Source organism: Anabrus simplex, chromosome 4 (assembly GCF_040414725.1).
Source record: "Anabrus simplex isolate iqAnaSimp1 chromosome 4, ASM4041472v1, whole genome shotgun sequence".
Lineage (NCBI taxonomy): Eukaryota > Metazoa > Arthropoda > Insecta > Orthoptera > Tettigoniidae > Anabrus > Anabrus simplex.
Window position 1 is genome coordinate 122358534 of NC_090268.1, and position 11975 is coordinate 122370508.

Genomic DNA, 11975 nt, shown 5'->3' on the forward strand with positions numbered 1-11975 from the left:
TTGACAATTGATCGCCGTCTTTCTAAGTGTGTGTTTTATGGCAGGAGGTGGGGCGCCTCTTTCTTCAAGGTAATGGCCATGTAAATTCTATCTTTCTTGCTGTCTCCGCAAAATTATTCGAGGGGAAGGTCCGAATCTTTAACTATGTAACAAACTTTCTAAAATGTAAATCTTCTTTCGGCTAATGTAAAAATTTCATAAAGTCTTTAACTGTAAATCGGGGACAGAGAGTGAGTTACCCTCTCGAGCTCCCCTTCATCTTGGTTTGAGGTGACTGCGATTTAGTAACTGTTTTTGTAATGTATTAAAGTAATTTCCATGCGAGCCACCTCACTAGTTTGGATCTAGCGCCTGTTCCATCGGCCAAGAGCCCTGTAGGTTTTAGTAGTCCATTATCTGGAGCGCGGTGTACGCCTCCATTCAGTTTGTGTTCGGGCCTTTTATTTTACCTGTTCTTTTTCGCAAAAGGTTGGGTACTAGATACCCCTGTATAAAACTATTTCTATTTGTAAGTTGTGCCTTGAGAGGCCAGAAATTGTAAGATTTTGATTTTGTTTTGAGTAAGCTGGAAGAAACTGAGAGCCTGTTAGCCCTTTTCTAAGGTTTGTAATAGTGAAGGGTGCCTCTGGAAGGCTAGACATAGTAATTTAGGGAGCAAGTGCTCTTGAATTAGGGGATTTCTGCCCTTGAGTAAATTATTTCTCATTTTGAATCGTAAACTTGAGCTGGTAGCTCAGATATTTTAAAACTAGAGGCTTGAAGCCCAAAATTGTTAAAGTTCTGAATCTTGGATTTTTCCAAGTCTCCTTTCAAGATTGGTATTGTACTGGATTTTTCATTGTGATTTCACCTAGTGGAAATTTGTCAAATTTTTTTTTAAATATTGAAAGAAATAAAAATTATGTTAAAATTTTAATTCAGTTCTTGGTATTGTAGTTAGACCCATTCAAGCCCGCACCCTCTTTTAGCTCTCTGCATTCCACAGAACAACAACAACAACAACAATAATAATAATAAAATCAGAACAAGAAGTTGTAGGATAAACATTTGAAATAATTGTTTAAAAAGAGCACAGTCCTTCTTGTCTTAATGATCTTAAATCACATAAATTTAGACTACTTTCCTGATTAACTCACTTTTTTGGACGAAGATTATGGTAATGCCGATTTTTTTATTTGCCGTATGCTGCACCAACTCAGACACGTTTTATCGCTACGATGGGATAGATCAAGGCTGGGACTGCGAAGGAAGTGGCATGGCATTATTTAAGGTACAACAGCCTGCGTATTTGCCTGATGTGAAATGGGAACCACGGTAAACCATCTATCAGAGCTGTCGGCAGTGGGATTAGAACTCACTGTATCCCGAATGCAAGGTAAGAGCTATATGCCGTGAGCCACGTAGCCAACTCACTCAGTAGTAGTGGTGATGTAGGACTGAAAGTACTCACATTATTCCGTAGTGCTGGCAGATGGGATGAGGTGACTAGGAAATTCAGAACACTGTAGGTGTGGCATTGGATAGCAAGCGTCTTGTGTCACCGTTGTTCTCTATATATTTATTTTCAAAATGCCGGGAAACTGTGCTGTATATGATACCATTTAATAATGAAAATCTACAGCCAATTTCCAGTCATTTTACCGGGTCAGGAATGGAATGAATGAACCCCCATCTAGAGGCGAGGATAGGAAATGTGCCGGCTTCCGAAGCCTGTCGCACTTCTCTGGGGCAATGATAAATAACTGACAGATGAAATTAAATGTTAACGGAGAGTGTTGTTGAAATGAAAGATGACAGGAAAAACCGGAGCATCCGGAGAATGACCTGTCCTCTCTCCGCTTTGTCCAGCACAAATCTCACATGGGGTGACCGGAATTTGAACCACGGTATCCAGTGGTGAGAGGCCGACGCGCTGCCGTCTGAGCCACGGAGGCTCCCATCATTTAATAATTAAATAGTGTTATTGCTGTTTATTCGTCCTACCAACTACTTTGTACGGTTTTCGAAGAAGCTGAGGTGCCGGAGGTTTATCCCTGTGGAGTTCCTTTACGGGCCGGTAAATCTACTGACACAAGGGTGACACATTTGAGCACCATCAAATACCAAATATATCATCTGAGCCAACCAGCCACTCAGGATACGGTTTATCGTGTTTGGCTGTTTGGTCAGTTCCTACCCTACACATGCTGGATTGTGCCACACAGGCAACGTAATTCTGCTAATCGCCCGAAACTGTGTACTTTAGTAAAAAATCTTGATTGAAAAATGATCTTTGTGTTTCCTGTAAAAATGTATGCAATTGCATGCCGCACAGGTAGAGAGCATAATTTATTCGATCTAATCTGTTGAAAGTAACACACTATAAACGGAAGAAATTATGTGGATGGCTAGAGGCGGAAAACTATCGATAGTACTATCGATTGTTATTTATAAGTTTCATTTCCGTATTGATGGATATTACTTTACAGAAAAACAATATATATACAAATCTCCACCTTATCAATACAAATTTATTTTACATTAAGCAAGTAAATATAGTCAAATAGTCAAGACTAGTTTCGACCCCTAGGGGGTCATCCTCAGTTGACATGCAATAAAAATTGTATTGTTCATAAAAACATCACATATAGTGGTAAAAGTTTGGACTAATTTAGACTGATCATTAATGTTGGTATGTCTAATGCATGACTAGTGTGCATCGTTCATGAAGACACATATCACCTTACTGCTACTACCATCCAATTTTAGGTTATATAATATGGAACACACATATGTTTGTGTAACTCAACAGTGGCAAGTTCAACTATGTACACAATTGGCTATTGATTAGTCACATGAAAGTACAGAACACTGGCTTGAACATTTCTGATTGAGGTATCAATGCAACACCTTGCTTGCATACATCCTAGAAGCTAAATTCAGTTTGTAAGGCCCATTACTTCTGATTGAAACTTAGTATGAAGTTAAAATTTGAATAAAAATATTTGCTAATGTAGACATTAAAATGTTGTTAAAATGGGCATATAGTCAAAAACAGTGGTATGTATGCCACACATGTCTAGTTAAAAATACATTACATTGATGTTGTTTATGTGCGGTACAACATGTACACTGATTTGGAATAAATGAGGTTTGTATATATAGTGTTCCAACAAAATGGATCCATAAAAATATTATATGTAAAGACAATTGGTATTATAATGATCCGCTGCAGATCAGGTAATGCTGTTTATTTATCTGGAGATATTATTGGCAGCTACAGATATTGGAGTTATTAGAATATTAATGGAGCATGTTTTCTTCCGTAGTCGCGATGTTTATAGTTGGTGGCATTAGTCAAATATGTTGAAAGTTATGCGTCTTGGTGCACGTTGATTTGTCCTGGAAGCTTATATGTTGTAAAAAACAAGGTGGAGTGTCTGGAAATAGAAATAATAGTGTGATAATGTTGTGGATAGAAAGTGTAATAGTGAATCGTATGTCGTTTTACTTACGTAAAATGTTGGAACCGTGCGTTCTTTGTAGCTGCCTGTTGGGATCTGATACGTGTAGCTCTGAGATTGTAGTTAGCGGCGGTAGAGGGGAGGTTTGGGGGGATGGGTGGAGTGTTAGTGATGGGAGTGGGGTTGGAGGGGAGAGGGTTTTGGGGCGGTTGATTTGAACATATCGATTTTTGTTTGCTTATTCTTTTGATATAGAAATCTTTTAATAAGGGAATTACTGCATGAAAAAGGATATTGTTTTTGTCTATACTTTCATTTAGGTTGGAGTTTGGATTCACGTATTTGTCTAAATTTATGTAAAATTCTTCTATTATACTGAGCAAGGGACTTTTTGGATTCATATTAAGGATTTGCATGTCGTTCTTAATGTCCGTGAAATTATGTTTTTGATCGTCAATATGCTGACCCATAGCTGAGAAATGTCTGTGTTTGACGGCGTTTACATGTTCATTATATCGTATTATAAAACTTCTACCGGTAAGTCCTATATAGCTGGCTCGGCAGTCGTTACATTTTAGGCGATAGACTCCTGAGTGATTGTATTTATTTATGTTATTAACTGATTTGGAATTGTATAGTATGTTGGTGTTATTGCGTGCCGTTTTATATGCTATTTTTAGGCCTTGTTTTTTGAAGATATTTGTTATGGGATGTATATGGTTATTGTTGTAAGTAAACAGTGCATATTCTTTTTTATTTTTAGTGATTCTGGTTAGCTTGGTTTTAGGTTGGTTTTTGACTTTATTGATGATCCGGTTTATCATTTCTCTTTTATATCCGTTTTGTTTTGCTATTTCATGGATTGTGTTTAGTTCTTTATTTAGATTTTTCTTTGAAAGTGGAATGTTGTATGCTCTATGAATCATACTATAGTATGCAGCTCTTTTATGGGCATGTGGGTGGGTGGAGTCTATCTTTATTGTATTTGATGTGTGGGTAGGTTTTCTATATATATTGTATGTTAGGTGGTTGTTATGTCTGGTTATGGATATGTCTAAGTAGTTTATGGTATTGTTGTGTTCAGTGTCCATGGTAAATTTAATGTGGGGATCTATTCTATTTAGTTGTTCTAGGATTATGTTTTCATTAGTATGTCTATTGTCCATGATTATAAATGCATCATCGACAAACCTGCACCAATAGATGATATTTTCTATTTTTTTAATTTCTTGGTGTTCTAAGTAATCCATATATATATCAGCTATTATGCCTGATATTGGTGATCCCATGGGTAATCCTTTTTGTTGATAGATAGTGTCATGGAACTTGAAATAATTGTTATTGATAGCGAATTGTAAAAGTTTAATAAATTCATCTATTTCCAATTTGCTTAGCTTACTGTGGTTATAAAGGTTGGATTCTATGATAGTGATAGTTTTTTGTGTGGGTATATTGGGATACATGTTTGTTATATCATATGTTGCTAGCTTGTAGAAGTGTTCTATTCTTATATTCTTAGTAATGTTGCAGAAATCTATTGAGTTTTTTATGGTTTTGTTTGCTTGAAAAACGTAATGTTTTTTAAGGAATTTTTGTATGTATTTGGATAATTTATAAATAGGGCTTGGTCTATAATTTATTATGGGTCTCATAGGAATATTGTTTTTATGGATCTTAGGATAAGCTTTAGCTGTAGGTATCCCTGGATTCATGGTGGTTAATTTTGCAGTTTCCTGTTCGTTCAAAAGAAAATTGGTGTTTTTTAGGAGAATTTTTAAGTTTTTCTGGATACTGTTAGTAGGATCTTTAGTCTTGATTTGAAAAGTTTCATCTTGAAAGCAGGTTTTTGTTTTTGTTATATATTCCTCTTTATCCATAATAACTGTAGTGTTTCCTTTATCTGCCTTTGTTACTATTAGGTTATTTTGCTGGATTTTATTTTTGAGTACCTTAATTTGTGTTTGGTTTGTGATATCTTGATTCTGAGGTTTTTGAGTGATCTTATCAACATATTGTGGTAGTGTTTTTTTAATTTCATATCTAATTTCATTTTGTTTTTCTTGGGGTATTTTGTTTAGAGCATCTTCTGTTTCAGTAATAATAGTGGCTATGTTTTCAAATACTGAATTGTTTTTCCAGTTATGTTTTGGTCCTTTGCTCAGTATAGTTGTTTCTTTTTCATTGAATGTTGTGTTAGTTAGGTTTTGGAGTGGGGGATGGAAAATATGTTGGTTGTTATCTGTAGAAACAGTAATATGTTGTCTATACTGTGTATGGTTGGTTTGGTTTAGTGATGCCTTGAGTGCGTTAAGTTTCTTGTTTAAGGTATTCTGCTTCTGTATGGCTATGTTTTCTATCTTTTCGTTAGTTATTTGTTGGAAGTTGCTCCAGTATGTGTGTGGTAGCTCATGTGAGGCTTTAAGGTGTGCTTCATACATTTGTATGTTGAGGTGTTGTTTTTTCCTATACATGAATTTAATTTCTTCTTTAAGCCATATTCGATTGGTTTTGTTTTGGGTATTTTGGGTTTGATATGTGCTTCTATGTTTATTATTATATTTCCTAAGAAATTTAGGAGTTAGATTATTAAGTAGGCATTGTTTTAAGAAAGTGATGTTTTTGACAATATTTGTGATCTTAATCTTCAGATTTTGGTATCTGTGTGCCATTTTTCTTGCCTGGTTGGCTTTTCTACTGTTATTTATAAGTTTCATTTCCGTATTGATGGATATTACTTTACAGAAAAACAATATATATTTCAAAAACCTCAGAATCAAGATATCACAAACCAAACACAAATTAAGGTACTCAAAAATAAAATCCAGCAAAATAACCTAATAGTAACAAAGGCAGATAAAGGAAACACTACAGTTATTATGGATAAAGAGGAATATATAACAAAAACAAAAACCTGCTTTCAAGATGAAACTTTTCAAATCAAGACTAAAGATCCTACTAACAGTATCCAGAAAAACTTAAAAATTCTCCTAAAAAACACCAATTTTCTTTTGAACGAACAGGAAACTGCAAAATTAACCACCATGAATCCAGGGATACCTACAGCTAAAGCTTATCCTAAGATCCATAAAAACAATATTCCTATGAGACCCATAATAAATTATAGACCAAGCCCTATTTATAAATTATCCAAATACATACAAAAATTCCTTAAAAAACATTACGTTTTTCAAGCAAACAAAACCATAAAAAACTCAATAGATTTCTGCAACATTACTAAGAATATAAGAATAGAACACTTCTACAAGCTAGCAACATATGATATAACAAACATGTATCCCAATATACCCACACAAAAAACTATCACTATCATAGAATCCAACCTTTATAACCACAGTAAGCTAAGCAAATTGGAAATAGATGAATTTATTAAACTTTTACAATTCGCTATCAATAACAATTATTTCAAGTTCCATGACACTATCTATCAACAAAAAGGATTACCCATGGGATCACCAATATCAGGCATAATAGCTGATATATATATGGATTACTTAGAACACCAAGAAATTAAAAAAATAGAAAATATCATCTATTGGTGCAGGTTTGTCGATGATGCATTTATAATCATGGACAATAGACATACTAATGAAAACATAATCCTAGAACAACTAAATAGAATAGATCCCCACATTAAATTTACCATGGACACTGAACACAACAATACCATAAACTACTTAGACATATCCATAACCAGACATAACAACCACCTAACATACAATATATATAGAAAACCTACCCACACATCAAATACAATAAAGATAGACTCCACCCACCCACATGCCCATAAAAGAGCTGCATACTATAGTATGATTCATAGAGCATACAACATTCCACTTTCAAAGAAAAATCTAAATAAAGAACTAAACACAATCCATGAAATAGCAAAACAAAACGGATATAAAAGAGAAATGATAAACCGGATCATCAATAAAGTCAAAAACCAACCTAAAACCAAGCTAACCAGAATCACTAAAAATAAAAAAGAATATGCACTGTTTACTTACAACAATAACCATATACATCCCATAACAAATATCTTCAAAAAACAAGGCCTAAAAATAGCATATAAAACGGCACGCAATAACACCAACATACTATACAATTCCAAATCAGTTAATAACATAAATAAATACAATCACTCAGGAGTCTATCGCCTAAAATGTAACGACTGCCGAGCCAGCTATATAGGACTTACCGGTAGAAGTTTTATAATACGATATAATGAACATGTAAACGCCGTCAAACACAGACATTTCTCAGCTATGGGTCAGCATATTGACGATCAAAAACATAATTTCACGGACATTAAGAACGACATGCAAATCCTTAATATGAATCCAAAAAGTCCCTTGCTCAGTATAATAGAAGAATTTTACATAAATTTAGACAAATACGTGAATCCAAACTCCAACCTAAATGAAAGTATAGACAAAAACAATATCCTTTTTCATGCAGTAATTCCCTTATTAAAAGATTTCTATATCAAAAGAATAAGCAAACAAAAATCGATATGTTCAAATCAACCGCCCCAAAACCCTCTCCCCTCCAACCCCACTCCCATCACTAACACTCCACCCATCCCCCCAAACCTCCCCTCTACCGCCGCTAACTACAATCTCAGAGCTACACGTATCAGATCCCAACAGGCAGCTACAAAGAACGCACGGTTCCAACATTTTACGTAAGTAAAACGACATACGATTCACTATTACACTTTCTATCCACAACATTATCACACTATTATTTCTATTTCCAGACACTCCACCTTGTTTTTTACAACATATAAGCTTCCAGGACAAATCAACGTGCACCAAGACGCATAACTTTCAACATATTTGACTAATGCCACCAACTATAAACATCGCGACTACGGAAGAAAACATGCTCCATTAATATTCTAATAACTCCAATATCTGTAGCTGCCAATAATATCTCCAGATAAATAAACAGCATTACCTGATCTGCAGCGGATCATTATAATACCAATTGTCTTTACATATAATATTTTTATGGATCCATTTTGTTGGAACACTATATATACAAACCTCATTTATTCCAAATCAGTGTACATGTTGTACCGCACATAAACAACATCAATGTAATGTATTTTTAACTAGACATGTGTGGCATACATACCACTGTTTTTGACTATATGCCCATTTTAACAACATTTTAATGTCTACATTAGCAAATATTTTTATTCAAATTTTAACTTCATACTAAGTTTCAATCAGAAGTAATGGGCCTTACAAACTGAATTTAGCTTCTAGGATGTATGCAAGCAAGGTGTTGCATTGATACCTCAATCAGAAATGTTCAAGCCAGTGTTCTGTACTTTCATGTGACTAATCAATAGCCAATTGTGTACATAGTTGAACTTGCCACTGTTGAGTTACACAAACATATGTGCGTTCCATATTATATAACCTAAAATTGGATGGTAGTAGCAGTAAGGTGATATGTGTCTTCATGAACGATGCACACTAGTCATGCATTAGACATACCAACATTAATGATCAGTCTAAATTAGTCCAAACTTTTACCACTATATGTGATGTTTTTATGAACAATACAATTTTTATTGCATGTCAACTGAGGATGACCCCCTAGGGGTCGAAACTAGTCTTGACTATTTGACTATATTTACTTGCTTAATGTAAAATAAATTTGTATTGATAAGGTGGAGATTTGTATATATATTGTTTTTCTGTAAAGTACTATCGATAGCGACCACTATCGTCATACGTCGATAGTCAGTTGTCTATTATCGACAGTCAATGAGTTTTTTCCCTCATTGGCTTATTTTTCGCCCTAACAGGAATTGTGCAGCTGTTTGCAGTAGTGATGGGTCGAACTAGCTCTTTCGAGGGAGCTAGCTCATTCGCTCCCGCTCCCAGCTGAGAGTTGTTCAAAAGAGTCGACTCTTGGGAGCGGAAAGGTTGGAGCGAGCCAAGGAAGTCGGCGCTCTCCGCCTCCAGGTTCGTTCGTTCGTTCATTCGTTCTTCCGGTTTAGGGCAGACGGCTCTGTATGACTTCCGTTCGCTCTTCATGACTTCCGGCCGCTCTTTATGACTTCCGGGAACGAATGAGATAGCGCAAATAGTTTACATTTCCCACAACAGATAGCACCACAATATCCAATTTGGCACGCTACTTTTGGAATAAAACAAATGGACAACTAAATTATGTACTGTTGGCAATATTGACAATTAATCCAATGGCAAAGCTTTATATATATATAATAACGAAGAAATATATCACAAGTATACAGTATTAATGGATGACATCCGTGTTTGATGACATTTAATATTACTTTGCCTAAGTTCCATTCTTCTTAAATGATATCTTTCAAGGCTGAATGCGCCGTGCGAGACGTATATTCGAGATATTGGCACTACTTACGCGTTAATAAATTATTATATAAATGTAATGCCATGTAAGTTACTGTGCTAGATATTAAGGCATGAGTTATTTATTAATTAGAGCCCAAAATAGTGTTATTTTACATTTTATAGACTACTCATGACTCCAGTTTTTATTTGAAGGAACGAAGTAGCGCGAGATAGTTTACGTTTCTCACAACAGATGGCAACACAATATCCAGTTTGGCACACTACTCTTGGAATAAAACAAATGAATAATTAATATAAACATTATTGGCAACATTGGCAAATAATCCAATGATAAAGCTTTATATACAGTAACGAAGAACGTATCACAAATATACAGTATTAATGGATGACATATAATATTACTTTACCTAAGTTCCATTCTTCTTAAAATGATGTCTTTCAAGATTACATGCACCGTACGAGACGTATGTTCGAGTAGTGGCACTACTACCGTTCGGTCGCATTAATCTACTGGAATTTCCTGTACACGACGTTCACATTTCACTCAACAGATGTCATCAGAATATTCTTGGTTTCGACTGGTGATACAGAAAGTTTTTCGTTCCACTCTGCACATTGGAACAACAGATTCTTTCATTCAATTGTGCAGTGTAGGAAACATACTGATTAAATGCGATCTTTAACGAAAATAATGGACAATACTATCAGCACAAAAGTAGTCTACATATAACCACGTATAGCATCTATTACTACGTTCTGTATTTTTTTCTTTTTTCGCGTACAGTGTGTTACACACACTTCCAATATTTTTTCAAGAACGAGTATAGTACTATACACCGTAGGAGACGTATATGTTTGACATACAATATTGACACTCCTTACACGATTAAACTACTTCTTCTACCGTTTTTCCCACACCTGTGGGGTCGTGGGTGTGAACTGCTTCGCACATGTGGAGTTGGCCATATTTTACGGCCGGATGTCCTTCCTGACGCTAACCCTATGTGGAGGGATGTAATCACTATTGCGTGTTTCTGTGGTGATTGGCAGTGTGGTGTGTTGTCTGAATATGAAGAAGAGAGTGTTGGGAAAAACACAAACACCCAGTTCCCGAGCCAGAAGGATAATCAGAAGAGATTAAAATCTCCGACTTTGCCGGGAATTGAATCCGGGACCCTCTGCACTGAAGGCCTCAACGCTGACCATCCAGGTAAGGGGTCGGACTCCTTACAGGACTACACGTTAATAAATAATTAATTCAAAATATACTGCGGTATATACTTTGGTATGAGTTATTTAGCCTATATTTTAAAGTCAAAACTAGCGTTATTTTATATTTTCCTTAATTCGATTTAAAACTACGATATATCATTTTATCCACTGCACCGTAAAACCAAATGATGTCGGCAATATGTTGATTCATAGCTATGACCGCATTTAAGAAATAGGTGAGGATTTGCCAGAGTATTTCTTAATTATTTAGACAGAATAAAACTACGCCCTTTCTACTTGCCGGATGGTATATTCAGTATTCTGGATAGTGACTGTTGTTCGTGCTTAGTTTAAGATAGTTAACTCGAACTTGGTGTCGTTCATTTGCTCTTAACCTACTGGATCTACAGTACATCCTTCATAGATTATGAGTGACTGGTAAGTATAGCTCAATGATATGTTTACTTCATTTTCTTGTTTCGTTAGGTAGCAGGCTAACAGAACTATGGCACAAATAACATACATGGCCTACAAACCACAACCACTGGCGCACTGAGTGCGGGAAGAGGCTAGTCTGGGTAGTCTGTAAGAAAGAAAGCGGCATCTGTATGTCACGTGATTATCTGAAGCATGGTATTGGCTAGAAATGAACAAGAGTCGATGTGACGAGCTAGCTCTTTCGTGGAGTTGCAGTTGATAAATTATTATTATTAGAAAAGCGCACGAATGTGCATTACAAAGATCGTTGACCGTTTTAGTCTTTGCTATAATCGCATAGAGATTTGTTGTTGTTTTTACATCTTGTGAAGTGATACATGTCACAGAACTGATCACACAGTGAACATTCACATTTTTCATTTGGGTCGTGATAAGACATATTTTTACATATTTTATGGTGGTACCCGTGTACTGCTAGTTTTATTATCACATGTCTTAGCTTCTGGTT

At 35.5% G+C, this 11975-nt stretch overlaps 2 long non-coding RNA genes across 2 annotated transcripts; one reads left to right on the plus strand and one right to left on the minus strand.

Moving 5' to 3' along the window:
• Positions 1–3215: 3215 nt before the first annotated feature.
• On the minus strand, positions 3216–3676 carry LOC137500542 (uncharacterized). The gene is made up of 2 exons (XR_011018080.1): positions 3495–3676; positions 3216–3419 (listed from the first exon to the last, which is right to left on the minus strand). It is a non-coding gene; the product is annotated as an uncharacterized lncRNA (long non-coding RNA).
• A 4287-nt stretch (positions 3677–7963) lies between these two features.
• Positions 7964–8424, plus strand: LOC137500543 (uncharacterized). Its single transcript, XR_011018081.1, has 2 exons — positions 7964–8145; positions 8221–8424. It is a non-coding gene; the product is annotated as an uncharacterized lncRNA (long non-coding RNA).
• Positions 8425–11975: the final 3551 nt, after the last annotated feature.